The sequence below is a fragment of the Ictalurus furcatus genome, chromosome 3, assembly GCF_023375685.1.
Source record: "Ictalurus furcatus strain D&B chromosome 3, Billie_1.0, whole genome shotgun sequence".
Classification (NCBI taxonomy): Eukaryota; Metazoa; Chordata; class Actinopteri; order Siluriformes; family Ictaluridae; genus Ictalurus; species Ictalurus furcatus.
In genome coordinates this window covers 32,491,181-32,501,405 of record NC_071257.1, presented here as the reverse complement: position 1 = coordinate 32,501,405, position 10,225 = coordinate 32,491,181, and positions in this window count along the sequence as shown.

The window sequence follows — 10,225 nt, the reverse complement described above, 5'->3', positions numbered from 1 at the left end:
TAATTGGAAGCGGATACTTTAATTATACGTGAATGTGCTTAATGTCCTCACCATTAACATGGATGCTAGTTAAATGCATTTTGTGTATTCAATTCTGTGCAAAGAAAAAAAACAAAACAGAACAAAACAAAACTCAACCCTGGTACTTATTTAAGAGCAAAATGCAAAGAAACCTCGGGGGGAAATACGAGATATCTGTTGATTAACACATTTTCTTAGAGTCAGTGTTGAAAAATTATTTAAAAGAATAATAATAAAGTCTACGGTCTAAATTCCACCACAATTATGGAGTCACGTGTTTGCTGCTATCAAACGACTAATAATCTTTTAGAAAATAAACACTGTAGTTTATCTCTTAAAATGCTTCCTTATTATTTCTTACTAGTTGCCTAATCAATCTAGATTGATTGCCTAACTTGGGGTCTCCCTACACACTCCCTCCTCGTTATCGTGTGTGTGTTGGTGTGTGAGGGCCGTCTGGCAGATGGCCCACCGAAGGGGTTGGTCTGTGGGGGTTGACTCAGCGGGATAGCTTACCGCCTCCCCCAGCACCACTACATGTTGAGCCCCGCCCCCCCGGCATCACTGCATCATGGATCAGCTCATGGCTGCCAACTTACTTCACATTTAGCCAGTCAGTCTGTCACTACGTCCATCCTTGGTGTATCTCCACTCTTCTTTAACACAGACAGAGATGGATTAACAACAACATTGTCTCTCCTGTAAAATTACTACTGTCAGATTTGCTTTTCTCTACCTAGTAATTGAAAGTCCAAGCAACGAGACTTGGCATATCTTGAAGATTATTTACACTAGGAGCTTGGACAGAACGGTGTAATTGACATATGACAAAAGATTTCTAGGGTGCACTTACTTACATAAATGAAGGTGCAAGGACTCAGAAGATCTCAAAGACGGTAAATGCGTGTCGAAAGTCGAGCACTGCCAACAAGACCGGATTGTTCTGTCCAAGAAGTCTTTCTTTATTCATCACATATACACAAGTGCTTATCCAAACATACCAACAATGTCTTTCTACAACTTTTTTTTTTCCACAAAAGTTGCAACACAACACCGACTGTCTACTAACATACGTCATGTGGAGATACTATTCAACCAGCTATAGCAAACAAAATGATGTAATTCCAGGGCAAACCTACAATGTGCAGGCTTTGCTTATTGTTTTTGCACACACAGCAACTGGCTGAACTCGACAAACACGATAAGCAACAAGTCTTGTCATTGATGCATTCCCAAGCACTTAATTCTGAGTATAGGTTTCACTAATATGCTGGTGATCCTCATCCCTTGATTTATTTAATGGCCTTACCAACCACCAAAGTCTTGTTCCTATTTTACTTTTCTTTTTGCAAACGTGGAACAAAATAATTAGTTCTTCTCCTTCCTCCTCTTCCTTTGTTTATGTACGTCCATGGCAATGATGCAGCCTTTTCCTGTCGTCATGGAAATTGTCATAAAAATTGAAACAGCACCACCTGCAGTACCGGAGAGCACTGGTACACCTTGGCCAGTGTTAAACCGCCGAGAGTATGCTAGCTTGTAAGCTCATAAAAGTAGCAAACCTCTTCCATTATACAGTCCCTCTAGGATTTCGCAATTTTGAGATCAAAGAAATTCAATGCAAAATCAAGCAATATTGGAGGAGCTTGCAATTTTTCTAAATTACTGCAGATTTTACGCAGATTTGGGTCATGTCACGTCATCACAACGCGCATTCAGTCAAAGCCCTCTTTGATTCACATGCGTCGAACATGAGCACCGCTAAAAGGTCTCATTTACCAACAAACATCACTGCGAAAGACCGTGCGAAACAATTTCGTGCCGTTGCGATTTCGGCAATTCGAGTAGTTTTCCGCAAAAAAACCCCACAAAAAACTCTGCAAACTGCATCGCAAACTCTGAAAAAGAAACCACAGCAAAATCAAGCATTTTTGACCACAGCAATTACTAATAAACTCAACAATATCCTGTATGGATTGCTTATATAGTCCTCTGGATCTTCCCCCAAGTAATCTAGAACGTTCTATGTGCTAGATCTTTCCCAATTCTAATACTTCACGGCAAGGGATTCGCATAACCTTTCCAATAACTTCTCCAAAGTGTCAAGAGAAACTCAAACTACTGTAGCTTGATATTCTAGAAAGTTCTAGCAACATCTTTACAGAGCTGCTATTATTAACAAAGCAAGTAATTCCTTTACACTAGAAACATACATAACTCTTATCACCATGAATTACATTTAACCAAACACAAAACTCCTCTAACGCACCAAAGAATAAGAATTTATGACGACTATGTTATTATAGCTTAATAGTTATAAGGCTTAGTGAAGGAAAACAATAATTAGAGGTGTGCTGTTACAGGAAAATAATCAAGGATGGTGTAGTGTGATGGAGCAGAGTTACTGTTACCAACGAAAAGCTGATTTTTGTCTATGACAGCATGTCCCCATGTGTTTTGTTCCACTTATATTACATCCATGTGCCAACAACTATGATTTAAAAAAAAAAAAAAAATTCTTCTCGTATTCCTAGCATTTTCACTCATGCTAGGTTTTGACCACTAACCTGACCCTGTGTAACTGAATGAAATATCCTCACCCTGTACTTCCACCTGAAAATGTATTTCTTGGTTCCTATACCAGTAGACGCTGCTAACCTTCTCACTGGAGTACCTAATAATCTACATGTGCCAAGGTAAATATTTGGTTAATTATCCACTTTAATCTAATTTTATTTAAACGCCACTCCTTCTCCTAAGGTCCAGCAGATGCTATTAAATTTCACCCCATAGATACACAGTTATGACATGTAATAACTACGTGAATATAAAAGAGATTAATAATTTAGTGGGAGCTAACAAATTAGGGCCATCATAAAAAAAAAAAAAAGGAGAAAGGGAAAAGAGGAGGAAAAAACGGACGCCGCTTGCATTAAGCTTCGAGTCTAAGGTAATGTCGACTCGCTTACTTCTTCTCTCCCCTGTAAAGAATTACGGCATTAATTCTGCACAGTGAACTTATTGCCTCTATTCGTTTCAGGGTTCCCCGGAGCATTCAAAGGCCGTGCAATGATAACGGCATTTCTGGGCAAAATGACTCTCTGATATCTATTTTCACATCACACTCAATTTTTACCTCGACTCTAAAGGGAGAGCTGAAGGAGTTTTTCAGCTACAAGCTCTAACGTGATAAACTGTGAGGGTGAATTAGCATTAAAAAAAATCACAATAACCAAACCAATTATCTGCAAAAGATTAGCGTAGCAGACCGACCTTTGTTTTTAGTTTTTATTTGTATAAAATCCAACAAAAATGCTCTCAATTCCAATGATTCTAGATTGATTAGCTTTATTGTATTAATGCTAACATTAGTAAAGTTGTGTGTAAACTGTATTAAAAATTCCTGACAGATTTGCCTGTTTCGGATCACTTTCTTTCAAGTTATTAATATGAAACAATTGTTTTTTTTGTTTTTTTTTGCAAAATTCCCATAGAATTCATGTGGGTTATCTCATACAGTGTAGCAAGTAATAATCTGGAAAGACCTTTGTAATATCACAGTCTAAAACTGGATTTAAAGAGAAGCAAATTAGTAAATGAATCACATGTAAATGAATCATACGTAAATGAATCACATGTAAATGTATCACTTGAATATGAATCACTTGAAAAGGAATCTCAAGAAAATGAATCACATGTAAATGAATCACTTGAAAATGTATCACTTGAATATGAATCTCATGAATATGAATCTCATGTAAATGAATCATACGTAAATGAATCACATGTAAATGTATCACTTGAATATGAATCACTTGAAAAGGAATCTCATGAAAATGAATCACATGTAAATTAATCACATGAAAATGTATCACTTGAATATGAATCTCATGAATATGAATCTCATGTAAATGAATCATACGTAAATGAATCACATGTAAATGAACCATATGAAAATGAATAAATAAATTAAAGACAGAATTCATGTGTAAATTGTAATAAATAAGGTGTTTAAACTTGACAGCGTAATGCATTCATGAAATCACAGTAACTTATCGCCAATTATACATTTTGAAGCTGATCAATCGAGGTTAACGTTAAATATGATAGTAGCTTATGAACATTTTTTTTTCCCCATTTAACTGGATTTTCATAGACATTTCTTGTCTAAAATTTCCTGCAAATGCTTTCATTTATTCATATCAAGTTTGATAAATGATTCCCAATGTCATTTTGGGAGAAATGGAGGTTTATAGAGAACCCAGAATGTGTATTCTTCAGTGTATACTGCATATATCATAATTGTTTGTTTGTTTGTTTTTCTTTTCTAGCATAAAAGTCACTTTTTGACTCCGAGTGCTCTACCGCAGGCGAATAAAGCACGCAAAAGTTCAACGCTTAATACTCAATGACCTTTATGTAGCACTGCTGTGAATAACGTAGATATATTTTTATAGCTTTACATCTGCGTTGGTATGTAAATTTGTGCTTCAGAGCTTTTGTTCGCTGCTTCATATTGATCACAATCATCCGCTCACGCTCGTTCATTTTAACGCTCCGGCTGTTATCGTGCTTTTCTTTTCGCAGTCGTACACTATCGTATACATCATATCCCATCACGCTGACATTTTCCTTAATGTCTGTCAAGTTCACATCACAGGGATAACATTTTACACACATTCAGCATGAAGGTAAGTTCAATTCCCAGAGTGTAAACATCGCCAAGGTTGTCTTTAAAGCACGGAGGCACCTTGCTAGCGAGCTCTCTCTTTACCAAACGTATTGCTTGAGGCGCCGTCTCGTAATTGTGTGATATTGTTATTTTTTTCCCCCCTCCCGCTGTTAAGAATTTCTATTTGAATTGCAATGAAACGGGATCAGGGAAGAGTGAATGCTTGTGCAGTCGGAGTTTAACCCCAGGTTTCGTCAGCTAATCCGCTCATTTGAGACCTGCCAGGTGACTTGACAGAGTACATTATATTTCCATTTGCCTTTTGGGATTCCGTGTGCAATGGGATTGGGGGGAAAAAAGAGCTTTTTTTCCCCAAGGATATGCAAGCAAGTGGGTGAAAACATCAAGAGGCCAACTTTGATCGCGCACACTCTGGGCTTTTGTAGATTTGACAGCGACTTGTCAGATGGCTTGGCTTGTGTGGAGAAATTCTCCTGCATACACAAGCGTTTGTGTTCTCCGGTACAGATTTTTAAGGTCTATTCTTAAGGACATGCAGACATTACCCATTTTTAAAAATGCTGCATTAACCAAATATTTGGCCTCTCTTCAACATTTATTAATATCTAACCAGGCATTGGCACTTGTTTTAGTTTTCAAATCCAATTTTCTGAGTCAGTTATTTTTGTCAATATAACAAATCTGCACAAGACTTTTAGAGCTTTCGCATACTCTCAGACCAGGCCTGACCCTGGTGCACCTCTGCGAATTTGTCAATACATAAAATATTTTTGCACATTTTTTTTTGCTTGCCAAGACAACAAAAGCAAAGAGAAAGGCACAACCCAAAGAGAGCATTCTCTCTTTTTTTTTAACAGTCAGTAAGTTTTTTAAGTAAGTTTTTCAGCTCCAACATGTCCTGAACAAATTCCTAACACTTCACAAAGACTCGTGTTGTATAAAAAGTTTTGAAGGTCAAAGTTAGGGTAAGATTTCATACTTTGCTTCATGAGTTCATGAAAATGAATTAAATTGCTCTTGTTTTTAAATGGCATTTATGCTAATTTATAATGACGTTAGGCCCAGTCCGTAGGCATATAGATATTTAAAATCCACTTAAGCAACTGCTTAAACCAACTCTCAAGATGCATAACTTTCCCCGTGCAAATATAGTAACCATTGAACTCATCGACTTGGGAATAATAAGTGCATTTTTGAAAATTAAATAAAAAATCCAAAACTGAAATCTCTTATTCACAAGCGTATTCAGAACCTTTTCTGTGGCACTTCAAATTGTAGTCAGGTGCAACCTGTTTGCTTTAATTGTCCTTGAAATGTGTCTGTAACTCAATTGGAGTCCACCGGTTGCAATCTGAATTGACTGGACACAATCTGGAAAGGCACGTACCAGGGTCTATAAGGGCTCACAATTTACACTGCATTGTCAGAACAAAAATAAGCCATAAAGTCCATCTAAGTAAATGTTTGTGAATCTCCATGAGCAAACTGTGGCAATTTCTAAGACTTTAAATGTTAGTGGCATCAATCATTTCGAAATAGAAGAATCTTGCCACGTCCTTGAACCTTTCCAGAGTCGGCCATCTGTCAGAGGCAGGGAGAGTGGTAACAATTGAGGGATGGGTGAATGCAGCCTAATACAGGAACAATCTTAAAGAAAACCTCCTCCAGAGCACACACAAACTTAGATTGGGGCAACAGGTCCGCTTTCAACATGACAATGACTATAAGCATACAGGCAAAACAACAGTGGAGTGGCTTTGGGGCAAGTCTCTGAATGTCCTTGAGTGGCCAAGACTTAAACCCCATCCAACATCTGTAAAGAGACCTAAAGATGGCAGTTCACTTATGCTTACCATGCAATCAGGTTGTTTGCTGGCTAATTGACATAACTGTAACATATCCTTAGAAACTTTAAAAATCACTTACTCGCTTTCATTATTTTGGACTGGATTGCATTTAAATAGACCATTAGTATTGGGGGTACTAATGAGAGAAAGAGAAGAAAAAAAAAGAGAAAAAGCACAAGGTCATCTCTATTACAGTTGAATTTTTTATTGCTGTGAGGCATAAGAGACAGAACTTTTTGTTTTAGCAGACTTGCCATCAAATAAACATAATTACCATCAGAATGCACATAGCGTTCGTGGACTCCTAAAGGCAATCGGCTACGCGTGAATAAATCACCATTAATTAGCTAATAAAAGCCAGCAGGTGGATGGGAGCCCACAGCTATTCCCTGGTTGTTTGAATTATGTACATTACACAGTTGCCACTAAAGTAAATGAGAGCGAGGGAAAAATAGATAGGAACCTTTGAAGGCCTTGTGTTTCTGGAGGGGGTATGTGTAACATACACGCTAAATCTCCTGCAACTCCCAGAATCCCACCCACAGGACTACAAGTCACACTGACCCCTTATCCAATAATGAGGCTTAATGGACTTGTGAATGCTCAGATTATTTGGCTGGATCAAAAGCTTGTATGGATTGCAATGAGTTTTTTTCACACACTTCCGCACACATTCTACTGGACGTAGCCCTCGCAGAGCAACAAGCCGAGTCGAAGAGTAAGTGCTGGGGTCAGAGTGCAGGGTCAGCTATGATACAGTGCCCCTGGAGCAGAGAGGGTTAAGGGCCTTGCTCAAGAGCCCAACAGTGGTAGCATAGCAGTACTGGGGCTTGAACCCCCGACTTTCCGATCAGTAACCCAGAGCCTTAACCGCCAAGCCACTGTTCCCATTTTGCACAAGAGCCCCGGAGTACGCTGGTACAAGTTATCACTCAAAAATATGCCAAATATTTTGATTCCCCTCAATAAAAATGCGAAATGAATGCGTAGCTGTTTTGAACAGTTAATATTTGAATATTAACTGACACTACCCTTCTCCTATCTCACATTAGTATAATATTGACCAGTACTCTAGTCTTGACTCAATTCTCCTGCTTGAAAAATATGCTGATTTGGCAATGTTTTGTGGGAAAATGTTTCGAGTTCACTAATCTATCCTTATATGTTTGACTTTGCTAACATTAGACACATACACTCAGCCATAACATTAAAACTACTGAGAGGTGACGTGAATAACATTGATTATCTCATTACAGTGGCACCTGTAAAGGGGTGGGATATATTTATTAGGCAGCAAGTGAACTGTCAGTTCTTAAAGTTGATGTGTTGGAAGCAGAAAAAATGGGCAAGTGTGAGGATCTGAGAAAGTTTGGCAAAGGCCAAGTTGTGATGGCGAGATGACTAAGTCAGAGTATCTCCAAAACGGCAGATCTTGTGGGGTGTTCCCAGTATGCAGTGGTTAGTACCTACCAAAAATGGTCAAAGGAAGGACAACCGGTGAACCGTTAATGGCATCATGTGTGCCTAAGGCTCATTGATGCGTTAAAGGCCAGATCGTCTTTTCCAATCTCGAAGAAGAGCTACTGTAGCAATAAGTGCTGAAAAAGTTAAAGCTGGCTATGACAGAAATGTGTCAGAACACACAGTGCATTGCAGCTGTGTATGGATCTGTGCAGCCACAGACTGGTCAGAGTGCCCATGCTACCTGTACAGATTCAAAAGCGCCTACAATGGGCACGTGAGCATCAGAACTGTACCATGGAGCACTGGAAGACGGTGGCCTGGTCTGATGAATCACGTTTTCTTTTACATCATGTGGACGGCCGGGTTCCTGTGTGTCACATACCTGGAGAAGAGATAGCACCAGGATGCACTATGGGAAGAAGGCAAGCCGGCAGAGGCGGTGTGATACTCTGGGCAAAGTTCTGCTGCGGAAACTTGGGTCCTGCCATTCCTGTGGATGTTACTTTTATACATACCACCTACCTAAACATTGTTGCACACCAAGTAAACATCTTCATGGCAACGGTATTCCCTAATGGCAGTGGCCTCTATTAGCAGGATAATGTGCCCTGCCACACTGCAACAATTGTTCAGGGAACATGACTCTTTTGACTCTGTTCTGCCATTATTTGTTATCCTATTATATTCGCCTGTTCTGTGTTTAGTCCTTGATTAGTTTGTTTATGTATAAACTGTTGGTTCATTATCTCAATGCTAATTATCACTGATTCCAAGCATTGTTTTCTAGTTTGTTTGTTTGTTTGTTTGTTTTTTACCACAATTATAAATCATTATACTTTGTTGCTCTTTGCTTGTGTTTTGGCCTCCTCCATAGACGCTGACTTTTATATTTCTTGGATTTTACCAAATCAAACACACATTGAGTTTTCACACTTAGCACTTCCTCCTTTATATCAACAGCATTTACGTCCACAATTGTATCATTATGGAAAGTGATGAATGTAAACGAAGGGAGATGTGTTCAGTGTGAAATTCTTCCACGAAGCCTTTATATCCATTATTCAGCTTCGTTGTTGAGGTTGTTGTTGAGTCCTCTAACAATTCCAGTCAGCAGTGAAGAAGATGAGGTGAAAAAGCTTTCCGTTGCGTAAGAACATGATAATAATGGCAATGATTTTGTGGTAAACGATTGATCATAAGGCTTATCGTAAATCATTTTACCCTGAGTCTACATACTTCCTTCTTCTTCTTCTTTTTTTTTTTTTTTTGGTGAAAAGGACCCATTTTTTGACAGATTGACGAATTTGCACACACTCAGTACAAAATAAGTGGATGAGGAAGTATTTTGCATTGATGGTGGTAGCAACCTGGCATGTGCTAATGCAGCTTGCTAAAACCATCGCTACTTCATAAATATTGAAGAACACAGCCATTAATTTGGTGCAAATAATGTCGCTAATGTGGCTAAAAGAACGATGAAGCTGACAGAACGTGTGGCTTGATGCCTCAGGGAATTGTGCTGCTCCACGCAGGTGGAACTTCAAATTAGAGAAAGAGAGAGGAGCTTACCTCCAAGTGCTTCACAGTGGGTTCTAACTGCATCACACTCTCATTATTAATGACTGCAGGTTTCTTTCCGAGGCCGTGGCCTGAAATGAATCACTATTTATTTCGCATTATGTGGCCTGATTTCTTTTGGGTTGAAGCCCCCCAAAATTTCATATTTGTTTACGGAAATCTTGTTGAGTGATGCACTTAACGAAATAAAATTTTATTATACTTTGATGCTGCAAATGATCGACAGAGCAGTTCCTATTATCCAAACCGAAACTGCACTGCACCACACTTTTACACCAGTGAGGGGAAATTTCTAAACAACTCCTGTCACCAAGATAAAGTAATGCATTGCTACTCTGGCATTTCCTCACAGTCTCTTTTTTTTTTCTCCTCCTCCTCGGAAAATAGGTCCTTTTCTCGGGGATGCATGTCCTCAGGCACCTACTTGGCATGAAGTAAAAAGAAGTAGCGACATACGTTCATGCAAGTGGGCCATGGCACCAGATGGAACGTTGATTGCTCTGTTGTTTGCAGCTGTTTGTGTCCCTTTATGTGACTCACAAGAGAACAAAAACAAGGCAGTGTCACGGCCCAGTGCGAAAATTATTTGCAACCCTCATAATTATGTAGGGCAAGGTGTCTG